General features: G+C 40.1%; 1 protein-coding gene across 2 annotated transcripts in view; it reads right to left on the bottom strand.

Annotated features, from left to right (window-relative positions):
* Positions 1–15,852, bottom strand: part of LOC126184627 (exocyst complex component 1) — a 254,800-nt gene that overhangs the window by 215,045 nt on the left and 23,903 nt on the right. The gene's annotated exons all lie outside the window — the stretch shown is intronic.

The raw sequence follows: 15,852 nt of genomic DNA, 5'->3' as shown, positions 1-15,852 counted from the left end.
GCCGGTAATCTCATCCCTGAGCCTTCAGGACTAATAACTTTGGGGAAGCATAAGGGGAGGTAGATGGTCTGATAACCCCATCACGCAACATAGCGTTAATCTTCTGATGTAGGATCCGCATTTTAGGATAACCGATAGGGGACTTGGCGCAGCGGGACATCATCAACCAAGCGAATTCTATTTTCCATTCTATCGCTTACTCCCAATCTGTCGGTAAGAACGTCAGGATAACGGTGGAGCTCCTCAAACAGTTGTTGAGCTTGGGGCCTCTGGAGGTGACCGAGCTGAAACTCAGATGTAACCTCATTGACCAGCAAGGGACACCACTGACTAACATCACAGGAACAAAACCCTATTTTCTGGTCACGGCAAAATTTAAAGAAAAACGTCCTGCAGTTGACGTCAAGGATAATTCCAGTGTGCTGAGTAAAATAGCAGCCAAGCAACAGGGTACGGGAAGTTTTCTCACCAAGAGTAGCTGTACCAGCCAGGAAAAACCCGCCACAGACAAACTTGACCCGTGCCTCTCCCGCCAGGGGCAGCCTCTGTCTGTTAACTGTTCGACACCTCTGAAAACTGGGAGTGGGGGTGGCAACTTACAGATCCTATGAAATTCAAGATACCAGTCCAGATCGAGCAGGGACACAGCGCTCCTGGAGTCAAAGAGACCACAAACGGGCTCACGATTGAATAGAGCACACACAAAGGGAAGTTTTGAGGAATTAGTTGTTCCGACGAGAGCACAGCCTTTCGGTAACCTAGAACGATAGCCCCCACCCGGTTTCCTATGTCATCATTGACCTCTTTTGGACCCACACTGCTCAGGGCAACTCCTGACGAGATGGGTGTCAGATCCTCACCTGAAACATCTCCGGTCAGTTAACGACCGATGAGGCAATTGTACTAGCTCAGATGAAAATTCAGGTGCCCTGGTCACAGCGCTACTAAGGCCTCTCGGCTCATCAGCAATCCTAAGGACCTCTATAGAGGTAGCCAACTCAGATAACTGGGAGTATGTAGTAGGCTTCCCAGTGAACTGTGCCCTTGATCAATCCTCAGGTCTCATCCCTGCAGAATAACCTCCACACTAGGCTGTTCGGCAACCTCCATACTTAAGGCACATTCAGCAGTACGAACTCTGTCAATGTATTGTACAAACAGTTCAGACAGTCCCTGAACATGCCAATAACACCGGCGCTCCAATTCATTGCGGGTACTAGGTGAAAGCTTAGATGTAATAATAGTCCATTGGAGGTAGGCAAGGGTAGGTCGTTCTCACAGTACTTCCAAGAATATCCCAGACAGGGTCTCCACACTAAACGGATACAACAAATGCAAAATGGTAGCTTCCGGCACCCCAAACGCCTCAGCATGCAGCTGGAGATGCACAACCAACCAGAGAAAATGTTGAATTTGGTCAATACTGTCAATGGCGAGCTGGGTGACATCTCGGAGCAAATGCATGACCAGGTTCGGCAATCTGGCAAGCTGTACCGTCACCTGTCCCTCCGGTATGCCAGCACCTTCCTGTTGGGGACTGCCTGGGTGGAGTGTTTGGTTATGCATAACTTCGAATTCTTCCTCTATCCCAATAGTACTGGCTTTGGTTTGTAACTGAGTAATTCTGCTAGCTAACTCGTCTATCTCTTCCTTGGATCGTTTATCGGTTTGCACAGAGCTAAGATCACCTGATCTGGCCTGCCAGTGACAAAGTTGGGCCTGAATTCTTGCCCTTTGTTTCGGAGTGACTTGAGTACTCTCCAAAAAATTCAAGTTCTGCTCGAGCTGGTCAACAGCCTGCTCAATCAAAGATATAACTTGGTCAACCTTCCCCAGGATGTCAGGAGAAATGACAATTGGTTTGTGTAATGTAGCCTGCAACCTATTTACTAACTCAGTTACAGTCCCTTGGGTTGACTGTTGATGAATGGAAAGCTTTAACGCAGATGATCAATTTTTAAGTATGACAAACCTGGACAGCTCCTGGGCCATGCTCATATGAAATCTGACACGCTCTGCTCATAACCCAGAAAAAAACCACTCTCTGCTACCATTGATATGGTACTACTCAACTCTGGATTTATTGTTAAGTAGGATTGGTAGTAGGAGGGCTAGGCCAAGTTCCGGCGGATTGAGCGATACAGACCCCGACAAAGACAGCGAGTGGCGCACCTCAGAATGGGCAACTCTCAACCCAAATATGTGCCCCATGTACAGGGTACAAGATCACGGTTGGGTGCGGAACATCGGAAACCAATGTTGGCCCTGCAATGATCATAAATACAGACATTTCTTGTGTTCCAAACCTTATCTCGGAAGAATGTATATATGTATATATGTATGTAAAACTAGAAAAATGTAATCAACCAACCACCAAGCCCAGAATACTAAAGCTGCTAGCCATAAGCTACCAGGTAAACCTGCTGCGGGTAAGACTATTAAATGCCCAGAATATTTTATTTTTTTTTAATATTAACAGACATATATAAAGGACTACAACAAGGGAATCATTGAAGCAACAAGTAGCAGGTGATACTGACAAGAGTAATACTTAGTTGCCAGACCTGCTGCGACCCAGTATAACATATATATATATATAAACTATGTAATCAACCAAGTCACAAGCACAGAGTACAACTGCTAGTGTCTGTAAAACATTTCGTAATAACAGTATTTTCAACTGTACACTCATTGAACACTCAACGGCACTCTGTCGAAAGGCTCTTTTTGTGGCTTGCCATCAAACAAATTGTCCTTCAATGGTCCACATTAATAACAACAGGAAATATCAATGGTGCTCTGTTGAAAGGTAGTAATCTTGCCAAGTTATTAATAATCACAGAGCAACAACGTTTGATTACAACAGTAATTTCAACTGTATGCTCATTGAACACTCAACGTCGTTCGGTCGAAAGGCTCTTCTTGTTGCTTGCCATTAAACAAATTGCTATTCAATGGTGTACGTTAACAACAACAGGAAAATTTGGGGAACACTACAAGAAAGCCATAACACGAATCTTCCAGATGTGAACTTGCAGATCAAGGTGACAATATACCATTTAATGGTGAACCCACACACACATGCGACTACAGGCAGATTCAAACTGTCGAACAGTGAGTGTCACTCTACCAGGAGGCAATCTCACCGGTGCAACCTTGCGGGCAGTAAAATGAACAGCGAAATGTGACCGTCCACGCGGGCCACCTGCCACTAACTGCCCGTACACTAGTACGTCCTCTCTCTCCAAAAGCTGCCTGCGATCACACACTAAGCACCGTGACCCCCTTGGGCAATGCGCCAGAGGAAGGAGAGCACGGCTCATCTTACTATCATTTCTTGTCAACAATATTAGCTTATTCCCAAGAATAAGCAGCTTTCACTCAGTTAATACTCGACAGAAATCATACCTGCATTTGGATAGGAGTTCCTTAACTCTTGTGCAGAATGGTGCGCAGTATATTGCTGCATCCATTTTCAATAAGCTACCACTAGAATTCAAAAATCTTAGCAGTAATCCACACACTTTCAAATCAGAACTGCAGAGTTTCCTCATGGGTCACTCCTCCTATTCTGTTGAGGAGTTTTTTGAAAAATTAAGATGATTCTTGTTGTATTGTTGACTGTGTTTACTAAAACTTATGGCTTGATTTTTTTTTTGGTTCATAAACATTTTATTTTTATCTCTTATTACTTTTATGTAATTTCATGTACTGACATGTTCCATGACCTTTGAGATTTGCTCCTCAATTTGGTCCTACGGAACTTGACGTGTAAATAAATAAATAACAAAAAAAATAAAGTAGCATGACTCAGTGAAAGTATATAAGTACCAACATGTAGGCAAGGGATTAGGTTGGCATTCATGTCTTTCCAAAATACATTCAGTAAATGTGGAAAGATGAACTATGGTGACGTTATTAACAAATGAATCCAAACAGGAACAGCATGCTCTTATTCTTTTCTTGGCTGTCAACAGAAACACTGGTAGGCCCCCATCAGAGAATAAAGAAATTGTATGGAGTAGCATGTCAGTTGGAAACCATAATTGTGGAATGGTATGCCAAGTTCCATGCTGGTCGCAATTGGACACAGGATCCCAGTCAGTCTTGGAGGCCTGCCTCATCCTTACACCAACCCAAGAGGGAGATACTCCCCAAGTGAAAAACAGCGGGCTGTAATAGAGTTTTAAATTTGAAGTGATCATCCACACATGGAGCATCTTCTCCTTCAGCATGACAATGCTAGACCACACACAAGCACTGAAACATCTGCAACAATCCAAGACCTTGGGTTCATTGTCATCGATCAGCCTACAGACAGTACCATCTCAGCCCCCATCTGATTTTCATCTCTTTCCAAAACTCAAAGAACACCTTCTAGGACTTCACTAGATCTCTCAGTGGGAGAAATGTGTTTTTCATGAGGGTGACTATTTTGAGAAATAAATATGTAAACATAAAGAATAAAGATATACACTCCTGGAAATGGAAAAAAGAACACATTGACACCGGTGTGTCAGACCCACCATACTTGCTCCGGACACTGCGAGAGGGCTGTACAAGCAATGATCACACGCACGGCACAGCGGACACACCAGGAACCGCGGTGTTGGCCGTCGAATGGCGCTAGCTGCGCAGCATTTGTGCACCGCCGCCGTCAGTGTCAGCCAGTTTGCCGTGGCATACGGAGCTCCATCGCAGTCTTTAACACTGGTAGCATGCCGCGACAGCGTGGACGTGAACCGTATGTGCAGTTGACGGACTTTGAGCGAGGGCGTATAGTGGGCATGCGGGAGGCCGGGTGGACGTACCGCCGAATTGCTCAACACGTGGGGCGTGAGGTCTCCACAGTACATCGATGTTGTCGCCAGTGGTCGGCGGAAGGTGCACGTGCCCGTCGACCTGGGACCGGACCGCAGCGACGCACGGATGCACGCCAAGACCGTAGGATCCTACGCAGTGCCGTAGGGGACCGCACCGCCACTTCCCAGCAAATTAGGGACACTGTTGCTCCTGGGGTATCGGCGAGGACCATTCGCAACCGTCTCCATGAAGCTGGGCTACGGTCCCGCACACCGTTAGGCCGTCTTCCGCTCACGCCCCAACATCGTGCAGCCCGCCTCCAGTGGTGTCGCGACAGGCGTGAATGGAGGGACGAATGGAGACGTGTCGTCTTCAGCGATGAGAGTCGCTTCTGCCTTGGTGCCAATGATGGTCGTATGCGTGTTTGGCGCCGTGCAGGTGAGCGCCACAATCAGGACTGCATACGACCGAGGCACACAGGGCCAACACCCGGCATCATGGTGTGGGGAGCGATCTCCTACACTGGCCGTACACCACTGGTGATCGTCGAGGGGACACTGAATAGTGCACGGTACATCCAAACCGTCATCGAACCCATCGTTCTACCATTCCTAGACCGGCAAGGGAACTTGCTGTTCCAACAGGACAATGCACGTCCGCATGTATCCCGTGCCACCCAACGTGCTCTAGAAGGTGTAAGTCAACTACCCTGGCCAGCAAGATCTCCGGATCTGTCCCCCAATGAGCATGTTTGGGACTGGATGAAGCGTCGTCTCACGCGGTCTGCACGTCCAGCACGAACGCTGGTCCAACTGAGGCGCCAGGTGGAAATGGCATGGCAAGCCGTTCCACAGGACTATATCCAGCATCTCTACGATCGTCTCCATGGGAGAATAGCAGCCTGCATTGCTGCGAAAGGTGGATATACACTGTACTAGTGCCAACATTTTGCATGCTCTGTTGCCTGTGTCTATGTGCCTGTGGTTCTGTCAGTGTGATCATGTGATGTATCTGACCCCAGGAATGTGTCAATAAAGTTTCCCCTTCCTGGGACAATGAATTCACGGTGTTCTTATTTCAATTTCCAGGAGTGTAGATTGTTAATACCATTGTTATATTCAAAAAGTTTTAAGAGTTTTCACATGAGAAATTTGGAGCCATTACTTTTCAGCATGACCTCGTATTTCAAATGATCCAGTATTTTTCATTAGTCTTCATAAGAACAAGGTCAACCACCTTAAATTCTGTTATTTTTGAGCTCCTATCATGTCTTTGCTTCCTAATATTACACTGTTCCTCCATATTTCCCCTGCTGTTTCTTCTCTTTCATCTGCAGTAACATTTTTGCATGCAGAGAATTCTGTCACTTCACTTATTAAATTAGCAGTTCTCTTGTTATACATGATCTCATAAGGTGAAAACCTAGTCATGAATGTTGCAAACTACATAAAAACTACTTACATGTTCAATCCAATTTAAAAGCTCTTTGCTGCAATAAATTCTACAGTCTTCCAATTTCTATAAAATTCTTCTGTGATTTAGATTAGATTAGATTAGATTAGTTTCAGTTTTCATTCAATAGAAACAAAAATAATATGATTCTCGTGGGTGTGGAACAAGTAAAAAAATATAATGTAAAAGACATAAAACATCTTAATATAATACCAACTAACCTGCTCATTTGTCAGAAGATTGTCAAAATAGGTGAATACATTGCAGTAAACTGGAACTGTTAATATTTGAAGAATTAATACTCTGTCAGAATGAAACATAGTTATGCACTTTTAATAAATTTATCATACACAAAATACCTAATCTTGTCTGTTGAGACCAAGTGCTGTTACAATTGAAATCTAACAGACATTTTTACTTCAGCTGGTCTAACAGTCCCTGTTAAGATATTCATCTATGGAGCAGTAGGAGTTACCTGTCAAAAAGTCTTTCAAACTCTTTAAACTGTGCTTTATATTAAACCAAGTTTTTAATGGTTGCTGCCAATTTACTGAAAATGTATGTTCCTGTATACTGGACTCCTTTTTGGACTAAGGTAAGTGATTTTTAGGTCTTTATGTAGATTGTTCTTATTCCTAGTATTGATAGACTGTTCTTACTCCTAGTATTGGTACTATTTTTGAAACTATTGGTTGGAAAGGGTTATATTACTTGAAAAAAATTCATTAAGGTATAAATATACTGAGAAGCAGTGGTTAGAATACAAAGTTTCTTTAAAAACTTTCTTAATGACGTTCTTGAATTTACACCACAAATAAGTCTCATTACACACTGTTGCACGCTAAAAACTTTTGCTCGGTCTGACGAGTTACCCCAGAATATGATCCTGTATGATACAACAGAATGAAAGTATGCAAGTTTATATATATATATATATATATATATATATATATATATATATATATATATATTCCCTACATCTCACATTGTTCTCACTGCAAATGCAGACTTGTTTAGGTGCTTCTCTTTCATCAACATGTCTTCATATGTTATACACATGCTGAAAGAAAATCTCTTACAGGTTCTGAACTGCATATAGTGAGTCTTTTCAAAGTTTAATGACAGTGAATTAGCTTTAACCCATTTAGTAATGACAGTGAAAATTTGATTAGCACCCACTTCTACAGCTTGCTACTTATTGCAATGTTTGTATCATCTGCAAACAAAACAAACTCAGCATCTGACAGTGTAACAGATGAGTGGTCATTAATGTACAAAAGTAAAAGCAAAGGACCCAAAATGGAACTTTGAAGAATGCCACATGTAATTAATCCACAATAAGATGAAGACGGATTGCTTACTGCACAGGTATTACATGACAACACCCTTTGTTTCCTGTTAGTTAGATAAAACTTGAATCATTTCGCAGCACTGCCGGTGACACCATAATATTTAATTTTTTTACGAGAATGCTGTGATTCACACAGTCAAATGCTTTTGACAGGTCACAGAAAATGCCAGTCATCTTTAATTTGTTATCTAATGAATTAAGTACATTCTCACTGTATGTGTAAATAGCATTCTCTACATCAGAACCCTTAAGAAACCCAAACTGTGACTAGGACAATATATTATTTGCAATCAGATTCATAAGGAGACACTTGAACACACACTTTTCAAATATTTTTGAAAAAGCCAGAAAAAGTGAAATTGGTCGATAGTTTTATGGTATCTCTTTATCCCCCTTCTTGTAAAGAGGCTTAACTTCAGCATGTTTTACCCAGTTTAGAAATGTTCTGCTGATAAGAGATTGATTACACTAATAACTAATAAGACAGAACTAAACTTGCACGAGTATCCTTTGATTAAATTCATTGATATGTAATGTAACCACTAAAATACTTAGATTTTAAGGATTTTATGATGGACACTACTACTTTGTGAAATGTGTCATTTCCATTTTACTGAAGTTATCTGTAAAGACTTGTTTTAGATACTCCATTGCACTGTTCACTGAACCTCATAAGCCCCAACCTGATAACTTGGTGAAAGCCAATCTTTCTCAGTCACACTGTAATTTTTGTCATATTTTTACAATGCTACGCTTGCAAATGCTACAGAATGTTGTTCTATTTTACCATTTACTACTTTCTCTTGGAACAGGTGAGCTCCCAGTCCATTATTACTACTGTCTGTCATAAGGCAAAATGGTAATCTCAAATGTGTTGTGTGCAAAATTTTGCTATCACATAACAGTCTCTTTATTTCATCAAGAGCTTGCTGACACTCATTACTCCATACCAATAATACAGTCTTTTTTGTAAGATTATTCAGACAAGATGTGTTTAAAACACGAGTCTTTACACATTTTCTGCAAAAACTAGCTAACCCAAAGAATGATATTAACTCCTCTTTTCGACTTATAGGAATGAAATTTTGCTTTGGCTAAAATCTTATCACTGTCAAGCAAAATTCCTTCCACAGTAATGCTGTGGCCAAGAAATTTTAACTTCTTCACAGCAAATTTACACTTTTCCAACTTCAATGACATAACCCCCCCCCCTTTCCCTTAATTTCCTTCCTACTTTCTTAACAATTCGAAATGCTTTTTCCAACTTTTTCCTGTGATTAAAATATCACCTATATAATAATCAATCTTGCAAGTAATTCTTTCCCCAGAACAAAATCTAAGCATCGTATAAACTCTGCAATGTAAATATTTAATCCAAATGATGCAATACAGTATTGATAAAATCTACCACCACATAGGAAAGCAGTATATTTTCTGAAATTGGGTTTAAATGAGATCAGATGAAAACCTGAGGTAAGATCACCACTAGTTACGCAAGTTGCAGCTTTAAATTTATGCAATAATTCATCTTTACTTTCAGAATGCTCAATTTCTCTCTCTAATATTTTGTTTAAGTGTACTGAATGCAATACAAGGCATATCCCTCCAAATGTTTTACATAACACAATGTTTGGGTTACTTATTCATTGCAACTCCTTTCAGTAAGTACCCAACTTACATTTTTTTGTACTTCTCTTTCTAAAGCCTCTCTTCTTGAGATAGGTATTCCATAAGGTTTAACAAAATTGGTTCCTGTGGTCTTTATTTAAGTTTACAGTGGTAATTCTCCACTTTTCCTAGTTTCTCATTAAATACATTACAGTATACACAAAAACTTCCTTGAATCCTCTGTCTGACTTTGGTTAAGTTTCTCAGCACCTTCTACTTTGGTTGCAACTAAACTATGATAATATTCTAAATCTTTCCTCTCATTTAAACTAACCTCCTCCTCTTTCAAGTGTCCTCTATCACCTATACACTTTACCCTCCTATCTGATTATTATTATTTATGCTATATACTATGATCAACTTTATGAAGAAATTCTACTTCTAGGTTCAGTAAAGTATACGACCTTATTTGTCCAACAGAATCCTACTCTAGCTTTAACAGTCCAGTTCATGCCCAAAATAATTTCCTTGCTCAAATCAGGTATCACAAAGCATCCCTGGATAAATCTTATCTTACTGATTTTAAATCACGGTGACATTTGTTTGTTTGCTATTTTATTACTTTTTCAAGTAACTCCTCTAATCTTAATCACTATTACAGGTAACTCAGCAAATTTACTCCATCCCTTAATTTTTCAGGACCACTACACAAACTGAACTCCCTGTATGAAACTGACACTAACTTTCCTAGTTATCAGTTTCAATATGAGTGTATGGGTTTCCATACATGTCACTATCACCTTTTCTTTCTGTTTTATACGAAAGACCCTTCTCAACTTCGTTGAATCCCGTATCTTTTACCTCATCTTTTTTTGTGTGTATTTCTGTTCTCAGTTGCATGGTACTCACAGATATATCAGTTTTTTTCTAAGTTCTCTAAAGTATTTCTTGTCTCTTCCCACCATTCTGGACACAAGCTTTCACGTAGGTTTTGCAGAGTAACTTTTATTCTACTATCACTCCTTTCATTATCATAATGATCCCAAACTATCCTTAAAATTTCATTATATATACATTTTTTCAAACTCCCTCCCATCCTTACAACAGTTTACTGTTTTACTGATACAACTAGTAGAATCTCACTCTCCTGTGTCTTCCTTTCATAGCTCTGGCCTCCCTGCATGAATTCATTGCAGTCCCCATACCTACCATCTATTAACACTTCAACTTCCACATAAATCATGCCATCTAATTCTCCATAAAAGTCAGTCTCATTTCCTATTTTCTCTTCAATACCTCTGACAACATCTTCATTATCCTAACTACACTCATGCTCATGAATTGAAGATAATGCTGATACATGGGGAAACAACACACTGGTGGTTGGTTTGCCGTTTTAAATCACCTTGGGGTATGACCATGTGGTGCATTTGACGTGCGGTCGTCGCACAATGGTGCTGGCAGCAGTCCTCATACGTAGAGGTGTGTCGGTGCATGTCAGAGTATGGTGCAGCGAGTAAGAGTGCAGACGTTTTCAGATGTGCTAATGGTGACTGCGTGTTGAAAATGGCTCAAAGAACACATATTGATGATGTTATGAGGGGTAGAATACTAGGGCCACTGGAGGCTGGTCAAACACAGCAGGCCGCAGCACGGGCCCTCTGTGTGCCACAAAGTGTGATCTCAAGATTATGGCAACGATTCCAGCAGACAGGAAACATGTCCAGACACTACAGTACGGGACGTCCACAGTGTACAACATCACAAGAAGACCAATATCTCACCATCAGTGCCCGCAAACAGCCACGGAGTACTGCTGGTAGCCTTGCTCGGGACCTTACCACAGCCACTGGAACAGTTGTCTCCAGACACACAGTCTACAGACGACAGAACAGTCATGGTTTATTCACCCGGAGACCTGTAACACGCATTCCACTGACCCCTGGTCACAGGAGAGCCCGTAAAGCCTGGTGTCAAGAACACAGTACATGGTCATTGGAACAATGGTCCCAGGTTATGTTCACTGACAGTCCAGGTATAGTCTGAACAGTGATTCTCATTGGGTTTTCATCTGGCGTGAACCAGGAACCAGATACCAACCCTTTAATCTCCTTGAAAGGGACCTGTATGGAGGTCGTGGTTTGGGGTTATGATTGGTGCACATACACCCCTGTATGTCTTTGACAGAGGAACTGTAAATGGTCAGGTGTATCGGGACGTCATTTTGCACCAGTATATCTGCCTTTTAAGGGGTGCAGTGGGTCCCATCTTCCTCCTGGTGGATGATAACGCACTACCTCACTGAGCTGCCATCGTTAAGGAGTACCTTGAAACGGAAGATATCAGACGAATGGAGTGGCCTGCCTGTTCTCCAGACCTAAACCCCATCAAGCACATCTGGGATGCTCTCGGTCGACATATCACTGCACGTCTTCGAACCCCTACGACACTTCAGGAGCTCCAACAGCCACTGATGCAGCAAGAATGGGAGGCTACACCCAAGCAACTGCTTGACCACCTGATCCTGAGTATGCCAACCCGTTGTGCGGCCTGTGTATGTGTGCATGGTGATCATATCCCATACTGATGTCAGCGTACGTGTGCAGGAAACAGTGGCATTTTGTAGCACGTTTTGGGACAGTTTTCTCAACGTATCACCAATACCATGGACTTACAGATCTGTATTGTGTGTGTTGCCTATGTGCCTATGCTATTAGAGCCAGATTTCTGTAATGTCACGTTGTGTGGCACCACATTCTGCAATTATCATTAATTTATGAGCATGAGTGTACTATGAACAATAGCATCTTCTCCACTAACCTCACTATAACCATATAAGATACCCTCTTCACCCTTCTTACTTTTACTATCTGACATAACTTCCTCTCTAGGTGCATGATTGGCAGGTTCACAAGCTTCAACATTAGAGACAGTAAATTCCCATGTTGCATCTGCTACAACCTCAATCATTAAGTTATGTAATCCAAATTCATCAAACCTCTTGTCAGTTCTCTCCTCTCCTACTAAAACTTCATTACACATGCAGTAAAGACTTGTTAGTGACTCTACAACTGATTCTAATTCAACATTGAGTAACCTCCTTCCAATTTTGCCGATACATGTCAATGTTCATTGTCCCCCAAAATATCCCATCAAAACATAGTCTATTTATTTCATATTCATCCTTGTTTTTATTTTGTTGCTTGTAGGATTCAAAATTTCTCCTCCTCTCAAAATCTCTTTTGTTAAAATTAACCTGATTTCCTCTATTTTTCCCTCACATGAAAGTGACAGGTTCCCAATTGGATGATCCATAATTTATCTGATCCTTAGCACCTGTTTTCATATCCACTTTGGTTAAATGGTCTGTTATTTCCTTCCTATGATCTATTTCTAATTTCACATTTTCTATTCTTATTCATATTTCTATTATTTCCCCCCTCTTCCCTTCCATAATTACCTGTATTATTGTGGTTTTTATTTCACCTCCCATGGCGAGTCCATCCATACCTATTCTGATTAAAATTGTATCTATCATGCCTCTATAATGGCTCGTCTAGTTTACCTACATATTTCAAAAATTGTTCAATAGAATCATCTGGCCCACAAATGAAACCTCATAGCACTTTCCTACATAATCCCCTCTTTAATGCATCCATTTGTGTAAGCCCATTAAATGGTTTATCTAGGTGGATTCATTGTCTCAGTTGCTTCTCACAAACGTCTTTCATACTACCATTATGTTCTTCATAATTAGGTGCATTTAAGAATTCATTTTCAATCCTAGCTTGTTCAGTTTCTGATCAGAATTTATTCAAAAACCTTTTTTTCAAAACTAGTGATCTCTGTAGTATTATATTGGTTTGGCCAAAATCAGTCATACCACTAACAAAATTGTCACAACAATGTTGCAGAAAATCAACTGTGTGAAATTTATTACCACCAGGAAAATTTTTGAATGGTGCATTGGCACACATCCCACAACAGTTACTACTGAAACTTTTAGCAGCAAAAAGTTTCTTCCAATTCAGCTACATTTCTACAAACATTACCTACATTATTATTACTAAACACTTCCACATTGCTAGTTGTGACTTCCTCCACTTTTATCATTAATTACCAAGATTTGATTTTCCATCTCAATTTCTAAATTATTGATTTTATATTCAAGGTTTTGATTTTTTGACCCAATTCTGATCATAATACATGGCTTTCATGTTTTAACATGTTATGCACTATTTGAAAACTTTTTGCAATTTTCTCTCCAGTATCAGTAAAATTTGTCTTAAATTTAATTACTTCACCTTCCAGTGTATTACCCCATGCATCAGTTTGTCTGTGCTCCGACTGTGCAACCAGTTTATATTTCCTGACATCCTCTCTTACTTCAGCAACTAAAATATTAGAATAAGGGGCCACAAAAAAGTTTCCATTTGAGGACGTTGCTGCAGTGTACATGCAATGTTGCACAAATCTGATGTGGGTATGTAAGCACCAACATAAAGGCAAGAGATTAATGTGGCATTCATGTCTTTCTGGCAAGTGCATGGTAAAAGTGAACTATGGTGAGGTTATTAATTGATTGATTGACTGATTGATATGTTTATTCATCTGTATAACAATACAAATTGTATGGAGGTCATCAATTGTGTCTTATGAACTAAAACATACATGGGTTCTTACCATGTTTACAATTCAATTTATTAGCAAATGCACCCAAACAGGACCAATGTGCTGTTATTCTTTTTTTGGCTGTTATATCGGTAGATATCTATCTGAGTACAAAGAAGTGTATGAGGCAGCACATCTGTCAAAAACCACTGTTGTTGAATGGTGTGCCAAGTTCCCTGCTGGTCGTCATTTGGTACAAGACCCTTGTTGACCAGAGAGGCCAGCCTCATCAATTACATGAACTAAAGTGGGATGCACTTTAGCACCCTCCCTATAGTCCTGATATCTCTCCATGCAATTATCACACCTTTGGATCCTTAAAAAGGGCCTTGAAAGGTCGACAATTCCTATTGGATGACAAAGTGCAGCAGGCAGTTACGAACTTCTTCCTACAGCAAGACACAGTGTTTTACCAAATGGGTATCTTTAATCTGGTGCATCGGTGGGACAATTGTCTCAATGCTCATGGCAATTTTACCTGACTGGCATACCAATGCTGGTCTGTACAGCCTGTGAACAGGAACTATTTGATATCCCCTTATATTTAAAATTTCGTTCCTCAGCTCTTGGTATTTGTGGCATCGATTTTACTGCCCAGACCACTATTTACATCAGTTTTTGATGTCTCAAACCAATCATTTCTGCACTCTAAATGGTTATTTAGTTCAGTTTTTGATGTCTCATTCCTACCAACACCTCCCCCCCTTCCCCCCCCCCCCCCCCCCCCCATCCAACTCATAATTCTGTTTACTGCAGCCATTCACCCTGGTGGGAGCCTCCTCTGCGAATAATCAATGAAAAAAAAATTCGGTGTTTCGTATCATATTGTGTAACCTTCAAAATAACATGTATATACCGACTACTTGCATAGCGCAATGGTTAAGGTACTGACCTGACACGCCAAAGGTTGTCGGTTCGAGTACTAGAAATCCCAGTTAAATATTTTTGTTATTAAATCTTTATCGAAATGACTGATTACTATTTTTATTCAACTGATCTTTTTACAAACAACTTTTTTATTTGTATTCCTTCGTCACGTCTTTCTAATCAACATAAAAACTTTTTTTCTTCTCATAATTCTTTTTCCATTTGAAATCTTTGTGCATGTGAATTTAATTATTTTATATATCTATCATAATGTTTAAACATTGAAAATGAAGATCAGTCAGCTAAAAAACAAAAGACTAAATGACCTATTTATATATACTGTGCAGTGGTGTCAAGATTGTATTTTTCGTTAGAAGATGTACAATTTTTTGAATGGCAATCATCTAACAAGCATTCTTATTGCACTATAGACAAAATAACATGGATGATGATTTAAATAAAAACAGGGATTATAAGTAAAACTAAATTCAAGCAAAATGAGAAATGGAAATAATGAATGCAATAACATGGACGAAGACATAAGGTGATAATACGGAAGAAATTAAATCGAAGTTAATAGATAACAATAATCAATATCACATGAACAAGGATTCCAAATGACGAAGACTGATAGAAAGCCAAATTTGAGCAAATGACGTACTTCATATGATGACTAATTTAAGGTACAAACGAACAGAATAAAATTACATTTAAACCAATTAATTGAATAAAAATAATGATCTAAGTCATTTCCATAAAGATTTACAAATAAAAAAATTCAAAGCACCTAACATGTTTTGAAAACACAAGCTTTTGCACGTGAGGTCGGTACCAATACCCTTTTTAACTTTGTATATTCACACCAGTGATATTACAGAGCTTGACCACATTAACACTCGGATGCCCAGACTTTGCCTGCCCCCTCGAATGCCCACAGGGGTCATTTTCACTCCTACCATTTAAAAAAAGTTTTCTGAACTATTATTTCGAAATTTTAAGCATTTATTATATTTTAATGTTTACAAGATTTATAGCCATTTCAGATACAGAGTTGTGAATAAAAAGACATATACATGAATTTCACTGAACCTGGTAACACC

The sequence above is a fragment of the Schistocerca cancellata genome, chromosome 4, assembly GCF_023864275.1.
Source record: "Schistocerca cancellata isolate TAMUIC-IGC-003103 chromosome 4, iqSchCanc2.1, whole genome shotgun sequence".
Classification (NCBI taxonomy): domain Eukaryota; kingdom Metazoa; phylum Arthropoda; class Insecta; order Orthoptera; family Acrididae; genus Schistocerca; species Schistocerca cancellata.
The sequence above is the reverse complement of the archived record's forward strand: the minus strand, read 5'-3'. Positions and strand labels throughout refer to the sequence as shown.